This window comes from Haemaphysalis longicornis, unplaced genomic scaffold (genome assembly GCF_048455015.1).
Source record: "Haemaphysalis longicornis isolate Haplotype H1 unplaced genomic scaffold, Haemaphysalis longicornis Haplotype H1 scaffold_3, whole genome shotgun sequence".
NCBI classification, from domain to species: Eukaryota; Metazoa; Arthropoda; class Arachnida; order Ixodida; family Ixodidae; genus Haemaphysalis; species Haemaphysalis longicornis.
Window position 1 is genome coordinate 170,906,998 of NW_027526335.1, and position 14,848 is coordinate 170,921,845.

The window sequence follows — 14,848 nt, forward strand, 5'->3', positions numbered from 1 at the left end:
AGGGATTTTGTGTTCATCCGCAACCAATGGCATCTCGCCATTTGTGTGACGCCTGCGACGTACGTTTGAAAGGAGAACTACTTCCAATATGGCCGCGCTCGCTTCCCCACCGCTGCTGCGCTGTCGAGCGACAACGAGGTTGCCGAGAACCAACAGCTCTGTAGGCGATTTGTGTTACGAATGTGATTAGTGCATCAGGAAGCCGCTTATCGTCACCTGTCCCGTGTGTGTCTTGCCGCGTCGTGGTTTGTACGTACGTGAGGAAATCGTGGCGGCACTGGTGGGCTGCTTTACGTACTCGGAACGTCGTCAACGAACTCGATCTGAGAACGGGAAAGCATCGAAGCTGCATCTGTTGCTGGTGTGATTGTGGAAATTGTGTCGGTGTAACGCAACCTTTGTGAAGAAATAATGCGATTTGCTTTCGTCTACGGCAGTAGCGGTGACAAGTTGCAAGCGTTTTCGTTTGTTGCTGTGAGCGTAGGCTGCGCCCGATGTTGAGCGCAGGCCTACGTGGTGTCGGTCCGGCCCGACGCGGATCGTGCAAACGTGTGCGGCGTGTTTTTTGGCCGGATACGGCCGCTCGTACAGCCGAACACGTTATTAAGACGATTGCCAAATCTTACAATGTGAGGTATCTTTCCTTGCCGATTCGCGCATTGCTTTAGCCTGCCGGGGTACGAACGGAGCAGCGGTGTGGCGTTTTTTCCCCCCTGGCGTAAACAGGTATGATTAAACCATTATTGCAGGGACTCGCGAAGAAGTAAACGTTCGTGCACAATTATCCGAGACTGGGTTGGGTAGCTTTCAGAAAATCGGTATGAACCTGCCTTCCTGCGAGAGACGGGTGCCTATGGCGTTCTGTTTGTGCCAATGGGCACGTTATAGAACATACAAAAGTATGAACTAGTGCGAGTATTGTTGAGGTAATCAAATGTGGTTGCGTTTCGTTTCTTGACTCATTGGTTGGTCGTAATCATCAGTAGCATTTTTGAAACGTATAAGAGGGCTAAATAAACATCGAAACTGCATGATTGCTGGATTTTGAAATTTGAACCACGTCGTTGAAGGAAGCCGGAAATGTGTGGCCCCGCAACATGACCACGTAGTTTTTTATACATTGCCAAAAATACACACGCGCGCTGCTTTTTATTATGCCAGCTAAGCTTATGGTGCGTATGCTTCCGTCGCTACACTAAGTGGCATCAGAGAAACTGACTATGCATGTACTGAGGCTGCGTATTTCGTGTGCAGTGTGGAATTTCTCATGAAGTGTCGTGAGCTGTTAAAGTTGTTTTGAAATAGCTGAATGCGTTTAGTAGGAATTACCAATAGTTTGTCTTCCCTTTATTTTCATGCAGTTTGTGTGATGGGCTTTATGAGTTATAAAAATTTGTCTGTTGCAGCTGTGTTTCATAGTGATGGCTGTAGTTTAATGATCGCATTTTGGTGCTTGTGCAGTTTAAGTTTCAACAAAGGGGTTACAGTGTATTGGCAGACATCAAGATTTCCAGTGTCTCTGTCATGATAGACTGTTATTATACAGAGTGGAGGACATGTTTGAGCGTCTTATCATGGAGCATACTTTAATTTAGATTCAACACCGCTTCCCACTTTTAGATGTTTTTATTGTTCCAGCAACTGTGGAGAGCCTTCAAACAGTGACTGAAGGTGGTTCAGGTTGAAGAGCTGCAGCAATAATTGCTAATACTTGTGTGTCAGGTAGAAATGAGGTATGTCACCCCTTCAGAATGCTATGTTCATACTTTTCAAGCATGCACTGTTGATTCTGGTTATACAGCTGCAATAATAATAGAAAGCAGTGATGCGGCATATCAAAATGGTTAAACTTCAGGCCTCCAGAGTGTCATGTCGCTGCTTTCTGTGCGCACTGTTGCTTCCAGCTGGTTCAGGTGCAGTAAAAATTGGAAAACTTACTCAGCAGGTCGCAACGATTTTACGTCACTTCTTCATGATGCTATGTAACTCCTTTGCAAGGTTGAACTGTTCCTTCTGACTAGAAAGCTATGGTAAGAAGTGAAAGCTCTAATAAAATACGTTGGAACGTGTTTATGCCAGGCCTTCAAGCTGTGATGTCGCTGCTTTTTACACACACATTGTAGCTTCTAGCCATGAAGTTGTGGTGAGGGTTGGAGACACTTGCATAGTACGTTAGAATAAATTCGTGCCACACTTTCAGGCTATGAAATCGCTGCTTCTCTCGCACACACATTGTAGTTTCTGGCCATGAAGTTGTGGTGAGAGTTGAAGATGCTTATGTAGTACGTTAGAATGAATTCATGCCACACCTTCACGCTGTGAAGTCTCTGCTTTTCACGTACACACTGTTGCTTTTGGCTTTAAAGCTGCATTAGGCATTGAAAACACTGGTGCAGCAAATCAAAATGGATCCAATGTCATGCTTTCAGGGTGCCACTTTGCTGCTGCTGGCTGGAAAGTGTGGTAAGAATAGAAAATACTTGTGCAGTAGCCCATGACACGTTGACAAGGGGCAGTGAGAATTAAATATTTCTTCTCCCTGTTCCAGTTTGGTGCTCTGATTGGTTGCAGAAGTGGATAAAATGGAAATGCTTACATGGAGATGTCGGCACATTTTTAAATAATTCACTTAGATCTCACGTTCATACTCATATATCATTGGGCCTGTTGAGTGCGGTTGTCTAAATAGGTGCAGTAAGAATTGAGTGCACTTGTATAGCTGTTCGTTCAGGTTTCGTATGGGGCAGTCAGTGTTCGACGTCGCTGTTTGGTGTACATAGGGGAAGATTATTGGCTTCGGGAAGATTATCAGAAATTAAAATGCTTCCACAAAAGCTTGACATGAAATGGCTGCAAAGCAACTACATGTTGAACCGAATATTTTCTTTATGTATGCTATTTCAAAAGCCTCATCAACAATAAAAATATCTTCACGGTAGGCTGCTGCACATCAGTGTAAAGCCAATGAAAGTTGAATGTAGCACAACTTGGAAACGAACTTCGGACGGATGCATTTGTAGGTCACTATTCGTTTTTTTCCATAAAAGCTCGCAACAGTAATTTTTTTAGGTGGCTGCTAGTGCTTAAGGGTGTTTTTCTATCAATTTTCACCGTCAGTTGGGGTTCTCTGCGTTATCATTCCACTGTAAACTGCGGGGTGGTGATATGACACTAAAGAAACGCCGGCAGATCTTTTATTACATCGCCGGGAAACACCTCGGAAATGGTCGCCTGGATTGAAAGCATGACACTGTATACTGTCAGTCTAACCAACTGACGTAGAGCGTCTTGCCACTCGCGTGTCTCGTGAAGTAGAAATGCTTAGTCTTGTAACGTTTCACATCCCGCAGTTCTCTGCTCGCGCCATACGGTGTTGTCTCGTTTAAGCGGAATAAAATAACGCTTGTTTCTTCGCACCTACAGCTGATTTCGCAAGGCAGAACACCTTATGCGGCATCGCGACCTCCACGGTTGCGTGCGTCGCCGCGACAGGTGTTTGCAGTGCGTCACTACGTTCGAAACAGTCGCATAGAACAATGCGTAGCCCGTTGATATCGCGGCCGATTTCTGAAAGACACCGACGAATTTTCGCCGCTGGTTTCCTTTTCACCCTGGGCTTACACAGTCCGTGCACTGCATCCAGCCATTGCGGCGACGAACCGCCCCTTTCTTCCGCCCTGCGTTTACGACGCTTGATTTAGCGGTGATGATGGCTGTGGAAGATATTGTACCGACTACATTTCTTGACAATGATTGCACACGCGAAGTGAAGAAATAGTCGAACTGCGACGAGCCCGACAAAATATAACGACGACCATTGATTATGTTTCTCCAAGCAGACGACGGCTAAGCGACGTGCAGCGGTCAAAATTCGAACTATTCAGACCCAAAAAATCATGTGCGCGATGTTGATATGTTTATTGCTGTTGTCTAACAGTAAAACAATCGCAGATAGCTTTGATTTAAGCATAAAATACACCGGAAATAGTTTCTATCAAGAATAACCTTTGTTTTAGTGAGTAATTTTTTTTCTCCTGAGCCAGTCTTCAATGAGGACGACTTTTTCTTTTTCCTGTGAAAATCATTCATTCTTCGGAATGAAACATATATAAACGACATTAAAATCAGATGGTTATACTGTCAGCCGCTCATATTGGTAATCATGGGTATAAACAGCTGCAATATAAAGAACTATTTTTTCTAACCGCGGAGAGTCAGCTAGCGGCCAAACAACGCTTGTGGGCGGAGCTGCATTCTTACCCTGTCACCAACATAGTGTAACTATACCAACCAGTACGCACCCGCTCTTTGCACGCTCTAAAGCGGTAACAACCCGTGACAACTGACATTTCGCCGGCGTTACAAGAGAAACATCGACGTCTCTCAGGCCCCTTCTACGCAGTCGCACAGAAAAACGCGTCTTTCAACACTCCCATACAAATTATCGGCCATTCTGCTGGCAAGACCGCATAGGTGCGGCTCTCAGCCCGTTGTGCGCTTAATTGAATTCGCGACATCTTGGTTTTCCCAGAAAAACAATGAAAGCTTGAACGTCTTCCACAGAACCCTGGCTGGGTGCAGTAGCGGTCCCAGAGACTGTTTTTTTTTTTTTTTACTTTTTTTTTTGGGGGGGGGGGTGCGAATTTCGATACCGAAAAACAGTAAAAAAACACAGTAAAAACAGTAAAGAAGAAATAAGAGGGCACTCGTCGTTATTATTCGATGCTCCGCAGCATGCAGGTGTAGCGGTCCCCTTTTCCGTAATCAGTTAGGGGCGAAGAGGCTTTATTGCACCTCTGAGGATCTTTCACTTGTTCCCTAGCCTGCGCTCCGCGCATAAACGTCACGTCAAAGGTCGCACCGCCACTACAAATCAGTCGATGGCCTAAAACCGTTCGTCGTGACGCACGCGGAACGTCCTGAAATGCCGCATGCGTCCCGAAAGGCCGCATGCTGACAGGACCCTCCGATACCCAAATGGCAAAAGAACACGCACCCGTGATGCCTCGGAAGCTGCCGGCGCACTGTTCTAGGAATGCGTCCTGAGCCGTGCGCGCACGCACACACACGGTTCGTAGAACGCAGTGCCTATTCTGTGGACCAGTCCACAGGATAGTGTTCAGCTTTATTCTGTGGACCAGACCACAAATAATGTTCAGCATTATCCTGTGGACCATTAGAGGCGGCGCTTGGCGGTGCTGTTCGGCGCGGGTTTTTTTTTTTTTTGGCTTTTCGCTCGCGTCTCTGGCTACGGTAGCACGTCGCTATGCGACAGTTCTTTTAAGAACTCGATAGCCAGAGCGCGCGACATGGCTACGAGCGGCAGCCTGCCGCCACCCTCGACCAGCGCGCCTGCAGCACGCGCGCACCTTCTGCACCGCCGCACGAACAGCTACAGCTGTCCCCGCAGCCTGGACAGACTCATGGCCTCCTGCGGGACCATCCTCCAGCAGCAGGAGCGCGCACAGCAGATCGTGGGGATGCTGCAGGAAAAGCCAGTTTTTCTACGCCTCCCGGAGCGCGCGCCTGCTGCGCGAAACGCCGAGCCGACCCAGGATGCGGCCGGCGTAACGCCACGTGCTCCTGACGGGCCCCGCGAGTGCGCCGGCGTGTTGGACTCCGCGCGGGCGGCGCTGACGGCCAACAGCGAGGGCGATGCCGCCGCTGCGTCCTGTACCACCACCCGGCCCACACAGGAGGAACCGATGGATGAGACAGCGCTCCTGAAGCGCCCCCGAGAAGCGTCCGACGGCTCGGACGACGAGCGTCCCGCCAACGGCGGAGCAGACGACACGGAGGAGGCAGCCATTCCCCGCACCCTCAAGCGACGAGCCGGGAGGCCGGGGCGACGTCACGAGCCCACGTGACCCCTGTCGCGCCGCCCGCCCTCGCCCCCCCCCCCCCCCCCCCTCCTAGGCCCTGCCTCCGTTGCGGCCGGGGCTGCTGCGAGCCCCAGCGAGCCTCCGCCGCACGGCGCACCGTTTCCGTGCGGCGCGCCTGGCGTCGCCGCCCCAACAAGCTCCGCGCAAGATGGCGGCGCCCATGATACAAACGGGAAGCACTTGATCCAGCGGCGCAATCAATGGGCGGAGCCACGAAGATCCGTGACGTCATAAATAAAAAATAAAATCCGCTTTTACTGGGCGGAGTCACAAAAGCCCGTGACGTCATAACAAAAATAAGAAAGAAAACAGACCGGGTGAACGCCACAAAATTTTGCTTTTTGTTTTTTTATTATTTTTATTTTTACGAAAAGCAGCGTGAGCCGATGTTGTGGCTGGGAGTTCGGTGGCGTGCTCGGCGTTTGTCTGGTTTGTTTTACGAGAAGCGGCGGCGCGGAATCGTGGAGGAATCTCGAGATGATGGCTCGATGCACTGCGGGCTCCACCAAGTTCCAAAATGTGTTTGTGTGTCCGCCTTGTTTCAGCTGATCAGTTGGGGATTTACGTCGATGTCAACATACGTGCGTGAAGTGGGTGGTGCGTTAGGGCCCGGTGGACAGCACTTGTGTTCGATGATGCGTTTGTGTGCGTGTCCGTTTTGTTATTTGATCAGTTGGTGCGTGCTTGTAGTGCACATGGGGGATGCGCCAGGGCATTGCAACCGCTTTGAACGTTTTAAAGCAAAGCTTTTTACCTCTACCCCCCAACGGTTCTTTCGCGACCGTTGGTGTCAACAGAAAACTCCCGCGAACCAATAAAAGAATTCACTGGCACCGCCAGGAATCGAAAGCCATAGCCGGCTGTCCCACGCGCAGACGGGGAGAACAAGTGGTGCACTCACCAAGCACATCTACGGGTTTAACACCTGCGTTCTCGCTGAACGCCACGCGATAGCGGTTAAAGGAAGCTCACACCAACCCGTGGCACCTCTCTTCTAGTACACCAATGTGCTAAATCCTGTGGCTTCCAGTGTTCACGTTAAAAATCTCAGCTCCTCGTCGTCTGCCCTCACGTGAAACGACACCTCAAGGAACACATTCAAATACTCCTCGATGGCCAGGCCATCACTCCAAGCCCCAGCATCAAGATCCTGGACCTACATCTTCAGGGCAACACCAAGAGTGACGTATCCTTGCAGCACCTCAAACTGAGCATGAATAAAATCATGCACATGGTCAGGCGAGTTGCCACCAAGAAGCGAGGCCTCAAGGAATCCGATAACTTTCGATTAGTTCAAGCTTTTGTCCTCACGAGAATCACTTACGTGAACCCCCCTGTCTTCTTCTCGGCAAGGAGGACATAAAGATGCTTTATATAATGATTAGAAAAGCGGTTGAGCAAGCCATTGGTATTTCAATGAGTGTGTCCATAGAGAGGCTGCTTAGCACAGGGCTCTACAACATGCTGGAAAAGCTGATTGGGGACCATCGTTCTATCCATAAGCTCCAATTGAGCACAACTGCGGCGGGTCGCCGCATCCTTCACCAGATTGGCTGGGCAGCATGTCATTCCGCTTGATGTACTCCTGGACTTTTGGCGACAAGAACTAAAGATGCTCCCTTTGCTTAGAAATATGAACCCCTCACACGACGAGGGTCACCGACAAGCACTGGCTTAAGCGCTCAACACCACCCTCGGTGGGGATCATGCAGTTACCTACACAGACGCCTCCCAACATCGAGGGCAGCAGTGCGCCATCATCGTGGCTACCTCCTTGCTTGCGCCTCACTCAAGACCGAAGACATGACGGATGCTGAAGAGGCAGCCATCGCCTTGGCTTTCACTGAACCATGGGTTCTTAGGTAGTCACTGATTCCCAACAAGCCTACCAGAATTACCAGTTGGGTGTCCCGATGTGCACTGCGTGTGCTAAAAACCCGCTCCCCAAATGGTTCCATTCAGCTCATCTGGACACCCGCTCACGCTTCCATGGAGGGCCACGAATACGCCCACCAAGCCTGCACTTTCACCCCCGGTTTAATGGAGCTGCACGGGGACAGTCACCCGCTTGTCTCAAACAGGGACATCACCCAGAATTATCGCCTTACCCTGACCTTTCCATAGAACAACAAACTACCCTACGGCTCATAAAATCCGGCTCCTTCCCACACCCGACGCGTCTTCACTTAATGCACCCGAATTGCTGCTACGCTGAATGTGAATTTTGCTCAGAAGTAGGAACACTCTGCCACATAATCGGGGTGTGCGACTTTAGCTCTGAGCTCCTCTTTTTCCGTCAACTACCGAACAAGAGCAATTGGAGATGCTGCTATCCAGCCCCTCTCTGCCTGCCCAGCTTCAGCTGGTGGACAGAGCACAGGCAGCGCGGACTGAATACGGGCTACAGTGAAGAAGGAACCACTCCCCTGTGCCGCACTCTGGCCGTTCAGAAATCTGAATAGAAGTATTTCCTCCTGCTCCTTCCTCCAGAGTCTGTCCAAGGAGTCTGTCCAGAAAAAGACAGACTGCTATGTGCAGTTAAAGGATGCTGTACTTATTTGTCTGAGAACTGAAATCGCAAATTTATCTTTCAGAGACCTTCAATGATTGCAACATTGCTGGAACAGCAAGCTGAGGTCGTAGATATAATGCGAATGGCTGGTTGTCAGACATGTAGGTAAGAGCATATATACAGGCTTGACTTCAATGTAGTCATTACCACAAATAATGGTACAGAGGGCCAAAACAAAGTTTTGAAGAATAAATATCAGAACACCAACCGGGGGAAACAGAAATCGTTGACTACTTTTATCTCTGCTCGTGCAAATAAATTACCAGACAGGCCATGAGATTACAGCAGGTATGTGATGCGGTCACCATACCCTTAGGGGGCGTATACCCAAGTCTGCTTGCATGACAGGCCAGCTGACGATGCAGAGAATGAACACTGCACTGCAGTACGAGGAGGGTGATGTGTATGCTGCAGGTACAGCTAGACAGTACCAAGTGTGCTTACAAGCATCTAGCTTGCACACAGTGGACATGTTGCCGCAAGAATGCACCAACACGGACTCCAATGTAATGAAAATTTTCTGTAAACATTTTTGCACTGTCTTTTAGGCACGGTGACACTTCATTTCTACAGCGTCCTGTAAGTTAGCTCAATGGACCTTTTGTATCTATGACGTGCGTGCCCAACACTTATGCAGGAGAAATCAGACTAGGGCCCACTGAAGCACAGCCAGAACCTCACGATGCCACAACTACAATAAGCATATCTCAAAGCTCATCAGCTTTAACCACAGCCCCACAGAAAAAGTTTAGAGTTTTGTCTACTACTGCACAGGCCCTTTGGCTCTGGATTACGCTATCAAGCGGCTTGAGGCCTGTGTCATTTTAAGTGAGCTGATTACTTTGTGCAGTAGATTGCTGCTAAGAAATTCCCTTACAACAGCTGCTCAAGCCAAAGGCCCTGGCCATTGATTGGTAAGAAAAGCCATCAGGTCATCAGGAAACACCTTGCTTCTGACTGAACAAACAGCACTGCATTTTGAACAGTGCTAAGAAGACGAGGCACAATACAGGCACGTCTTTCTGCTGCTCAAGATGCAACCTGACCGATTAGTGCAGCTTCCTTTACAAAGGAGCACTGATGTACTAGAAGGCGTGCTGGGAAACTTTTGGGGGACATGCACAAATGTTAAACCCTCTTTGTCAAGCCACGTGGCGAATGAGAGTGCAGAAACTGTGACAATGCACTTGAAAGATATAAGCGCTGCCATCACAGTTAGCACGAATGGTAATCCAAGACTAATGAGAGATTCTTTTCGTTTTACTTCACAACAAATGCTGTGTTCATTAGCCAACTTGCTTGTTTTGTTCAAAGCCTGCATATAAACATCCACACTGTCTGTGTATACGTACCCCTCCCCCATTTTCTGCTGAAATGTTTCAGAACTGCCTGTAGTTCCTTTCAATGTCAAGAGCCCTATGGCACTTTAAATGACACACACTAATTTGCCAACTCACTTTTGTTAAAGTATGCCTAGGCTCACGGTATTCCTCATAACATGGCGATTCTGTCATTATATAAATGCCTCATCCCGTTCACTTTTTCATCCCTTCATAGTAACACACAATGACACAAATACGGAGTTAAATGAACCCTTGTTTCAAATGCGTCACGCGTTTTAAAGCTAACCTCCCGACATCGTCATGATTTCAGGCATGGTACACACGTTAGACATTGCTGAAAGTGACACTTCTAAAATGCACATAATTTGTTTCCGTTAACGTGCGGAACGGGTCAGTATTTAAGTGCTATGCATATCCACATTAATGCAGCGTTCACATTGCTACTTTCCTTTAACGGTTTTCTGTGTGCATTGCAGTCACCCTGTTAATGACCGCTAGGCTAATTTCTAACAAAAGAGAAACGCTGATTGTTTTAATTCTGGAGATTAGCTGAATATGCGCATTGTACTTGTGTTACGTTAACATTTAGGTTATTGATTGCTTCAGAAATCGAGAAAATTATGAGCAGCATCCCAACAATACTATCTAAGGGCTATGCAATTGTACTTATTACCCTTCGACGTTCCACGTATAGGTGAAGTGGATCTGACGGATTTGAATTGTGATCTGTACCCAAGAGTAAATATCAGCTGGTACGATCTCGTTGATGGTTAAATTCGCTGCTGTTCCCAGCGAACCGTACCAGCGGAGAACAGCTGAGCTCAGCTGTGAATTTAACCATAAAGCAGCTGGTGCTAGCACACATTTTCTCTCGGGTATGCATTTCTGAACGATGTCATTACTGCACCCAATGAACCTAACGTTGTAGATCGAACTAGTGCTAGGTCATAAGGGAGTGTTTCCTTTTAGCATATTGTTTCAACATAGTCGCATCCTCGCCGGTTGCTAACAGCGGGTATGACGACATTTACCGCACAAAGGAAACTCTAGTGTAACGATTTTGTCATTGACTTTAGTCTACTGACGATATTGTACGTAAACAAACCACCGCGTACAGTTTTTATCAAACCAACAGCGCACGTACGTAGTCCTTCACGGGACAAAGGGTAGTAATCATAATTGCACACTGCTGGAGCAAGCTTCGCATCACTTCGCAAAGGAGTTTAAAAAATTGAAGCGGTGCCTTAGCGCATCACCCAGTTTGAAAGCACCAATTTGATGAGCTGAAACGGGGCAGACGTAGAAACACACGTCATAGCTGCGGCACAACACCGCAGAACTTCCACAGAAAAAAAAAAAAGCAAAACGTTCAAAGCAGTTGCCCTGGCGCATCACCTGTGCACTCCAAGCACGCACCAACTGATCAAATAACAAAACGGACACGCACACAGCTGAAACAAGGCGGACACACAAACACATTTTGGAACTTGGTGGAGCCCGCAGTGCATCGAGCCATCATCTCGAGATTCCTCCACGATTCCGCGCCGCCGCTTCTCGTAAAACAAACGCCGAGCATGCCACCGAACTCCCAGCCACAACATCGGCTCACGCTGCTTTTCGTAAAAATAAAAATAATAAAAAAAACAAAAAGCAAAATTTTGTGGCGTTTACCCGGTCTGTTTTTTTTTTCTTATTTTTGTTATGACGTCACGGGCTTTTGTGGCTCCGCCTAGTAAAAGCGGATTTTATTTTTTATTTGTGACGTCACGGGTCTTCGTGGCTCCGCCCATTGATTGCGCCGCTGGATCTAGTGCTTCCCGATACAAACGGACGGGCGGGCGGCGCGCTCGCCGTGAACGTCGCGGCCGGCGGCGGCTCCTCGGGTGCCCCCACGCCTCCCGCACCTGCCGCCGAGTGGACTCTGCAGCAGAGCAAGGCAGGGCGGCGGAAAGCCAGGAAACTGGCTGCGCGGCGCCCGTTCACGCAGCCGGCCGCCGGCACCTGCCTGTTCCGCCCCGCGGACCGCACCGCCTCCTTCCTCACCATATCGAGGGAGGCCATCGCCCGGCATCTCGCCGCCACCCCAGGAGTGTCCCAAGTGAGGGTCAACACCCGTCTGAACGTGGTCGCGGCCGACGCCGAAACGGACGAGTGCCTGGCTGCACTCCTGGCCACTCGGAGTGTGGCCGGCATTGCCGTCCGCGCTGGCCGCCCCGCGAGTCGAGGCACGAGCCGCGGCCTCGTGTTCGGGGTGGACCCTCACCTAACCACCGAGGAGATCCTGGCAAACCTGGACTGCGAGGCGCCGGTAAGCAGCGCGGTGCGGAAACCGGACGGAGCAGTGCTGCTGGAATTTGCTGCCCCCTCCCCCCCTTCCTTCCTGGCAGTCTTCAAGCTGCTGCTGCCCGTGCGAGGCTGCAGACCGCGGCCAGTGCAGTGTGCTCGCTGCGGCCGCCTCGACGACGTGACAGTCTGCTGCCGGGCCGGTGAAAGGTGTGCACGCTGCGGCGGAGGCCACACCGCCCAGCAGTGCACTGCCTCAGCCCTTCACTGCACCAACTGCGGCGGCCCGCACGCTGTCACCAACCCTCGCTGCCCCCGGTGGCAGCACGAACGCAAGGTGGCCACGGCCATGGCACGAGCACCCCAGCCTGTGCCCCGAGCTGAGGCCGTGGCAACAGTGCGCACTGGGCAGCCACTGAGCTATGCGGACATGGCCAGGCGGCGCGCAGGCCAGCAGCAGCGGCCCACCACCAGCCAGGGACACCAGCAGCAGCAGCAGCAGCAGAGGAAGCCCACCAGGCGCCCACCTGCCCAGCAGCCCCCAGCCGCACAGCCCGGGGTGCAGCAGTTGCCATCAAGCCCCGTTGCCCCCGGCCCGGATCAGACAGTGCCCATTCTCCTGGCCCTGGTCCACAGCCTGGTGGGCCGCCTGCCTGCTGAGGACCCTGCCCGCCTGGCCGCCACTGCCGCCCTGGCCCAGCTGAACCCCTCGACCGCCCCCCAGCATGGCTAGCAGACACTGCAGGACAGGCCAGCGGCCACGCATCCTGCAGTGGAACTGCAACCACCTGGGGCCACGTCAGGCGGAGCTGGCGGAGCACCTGCTGCGGGAGCCCTTTGATGTCCTGGCACTGCAGGAGGCTGACCTCTACGCACACTCAGTGCGCCTGCCGGGGTTCCTGTGCCACCCTAGCGCCACCAGCTGCCGCTTGGACTCCTGCAGCAGCAGGCCGTGCCGGAACACCAGCCACCCACAACGCAAGTCCCAGGCTGTGGTCTATGTACGGGCAGCACTCAACAGCGTCCTAGTTGATCTGGCTGCGGTGGCAGAGGGCCCTATGGAATGTGCCGCCGTGACGGTGCGTATGGGGAACACAGACACCACCGTGGCCAGCGTCTACGTGCGACCACAGCAGCCCTGGGCAGGCTGCAGCGGTGGGCAGGCTGCGGGCTATGCTGGGCCGTGACGCCGTGGTGTGTGGGGACTTCAACGCCCACCACCCGGCCTGGGGCAGCCGTGGCACCACCCGCAGGGGCAGGGAGCTCCTGGATGCCGCCACCTCCTGTGGGCTGCTTGTGGCCAACCAGGGCAGCCCCACCTTCGTCCGCCGTGGCCCACGGAACACCGTCCAGCAGACGCACATCGACGTGACCCTGGTGTCGCAGCGGTGCGCCTACTCCTGGGAGACTGCCACCAGCACCTGGGGCTCGGACCACTACCCCATCCTGGTCACTCCCAGGGGTGACCGCAGGCGAGCCGACACCAGGGCATACAGCGTCACCAGCTGGACTAACTTCCGTAAGGAGGTGGCGAAGTGCCTGGAGGACCCGCAGGTTGACATCCTGGCAGCCATCGTGCGGAGCGCAGACAAGGCCACGGTACGAGGAGAGGTACCCCTCTGCACGGCACTGCCAGACTTGGAGCTCCTGCGCCTTCGGGCTCGCCGCAACCAGCTGCAGCGGCGGGCCATCAGGAGCAAGTGCCCAGCTGACTGGACGGAGCAGCGGCGGGCAGACGCCCAATGCAGACGGCGGGCCCGGCAGCGCCGCACGCAGGGCTGGGAGTCCCTGTGCTCCTCCATGGACTCCCGCAGAGACCCAGCCAAGGCCTGGCGGGTCTTCAAGGCCCTGCTGCACCCTGCCACCACCAGCAAGCACCCTCTGCAGTCAGCCGCCATTACCATGGGCATCACCGAAGAGGCCCTAGCAGAGCTCCTGGCAGACCAGTTTGCCCTGTCGGCCCAGGCCCCAGCTGCTCCTGTCCTCCTGAACCCAGCCCCAGCCGTCCCACTTGACCCCTGGGCGGTGGCCCTCTGCTCGGCAGAGCTCACCCTGCGAGAGCTGCGGGCCGCCCTTGGTCGCTGTCCCAAGCGCAGGAGTGCTCCAGGAATCGACGGGGTGACCTACCAGATGCTCCGCAACCTGGACGTCACCCACCTGGGGCCACTCCTGCTGCTCTTCAACCGGGTCTGGGCGACGGGAGTCCTGCCGCCACCCTGGTTGGTGGGACTCATCTCACCGATCCTGAAGGCTGGCAAGCCCCCCACGGAGCCTGGGTCCTACCGACCGGTGTCCCTGACGTCCGCTGCAGGCAAGCTCATGGAGAGCACAGTCCTGGCCCGCCTGCAGTGGATTGCCGACCGACGAGCGGTGTTCCCAGAGCAGCAGAGCGGCTACAGGAGGCACCGCTGCACAGCTGACTCGCTGGGGGACGTCGTCTCCATGCTTGAGCAGGCCTGCCACACCAGGGAGGTGGCCTACCTGGTGCTGCTCGACATGAAGGCGGCCTTCGACACCGTCCCCCACAGCGCCATCCTGGAGGCCCTGGACGGCATGGGCGTCGTGGGGCACCTCAGGAGCTACGTGCAGGCGTTCCTGTCTGGCCGGACCCTACGGGTGAAGGTCGGCCGGGCGACAAGCAGCCCACGGAACGTCTGCTCTGGGGTGCCCCAGGGGAGTGTGCTGAGCCCTTTCAACTTGGTGCTGGCTCCCCTCCCTGACTGCATTCCCGCTGGGCTCCGGTATCCAGTGGGTATAGCAGTCTACGC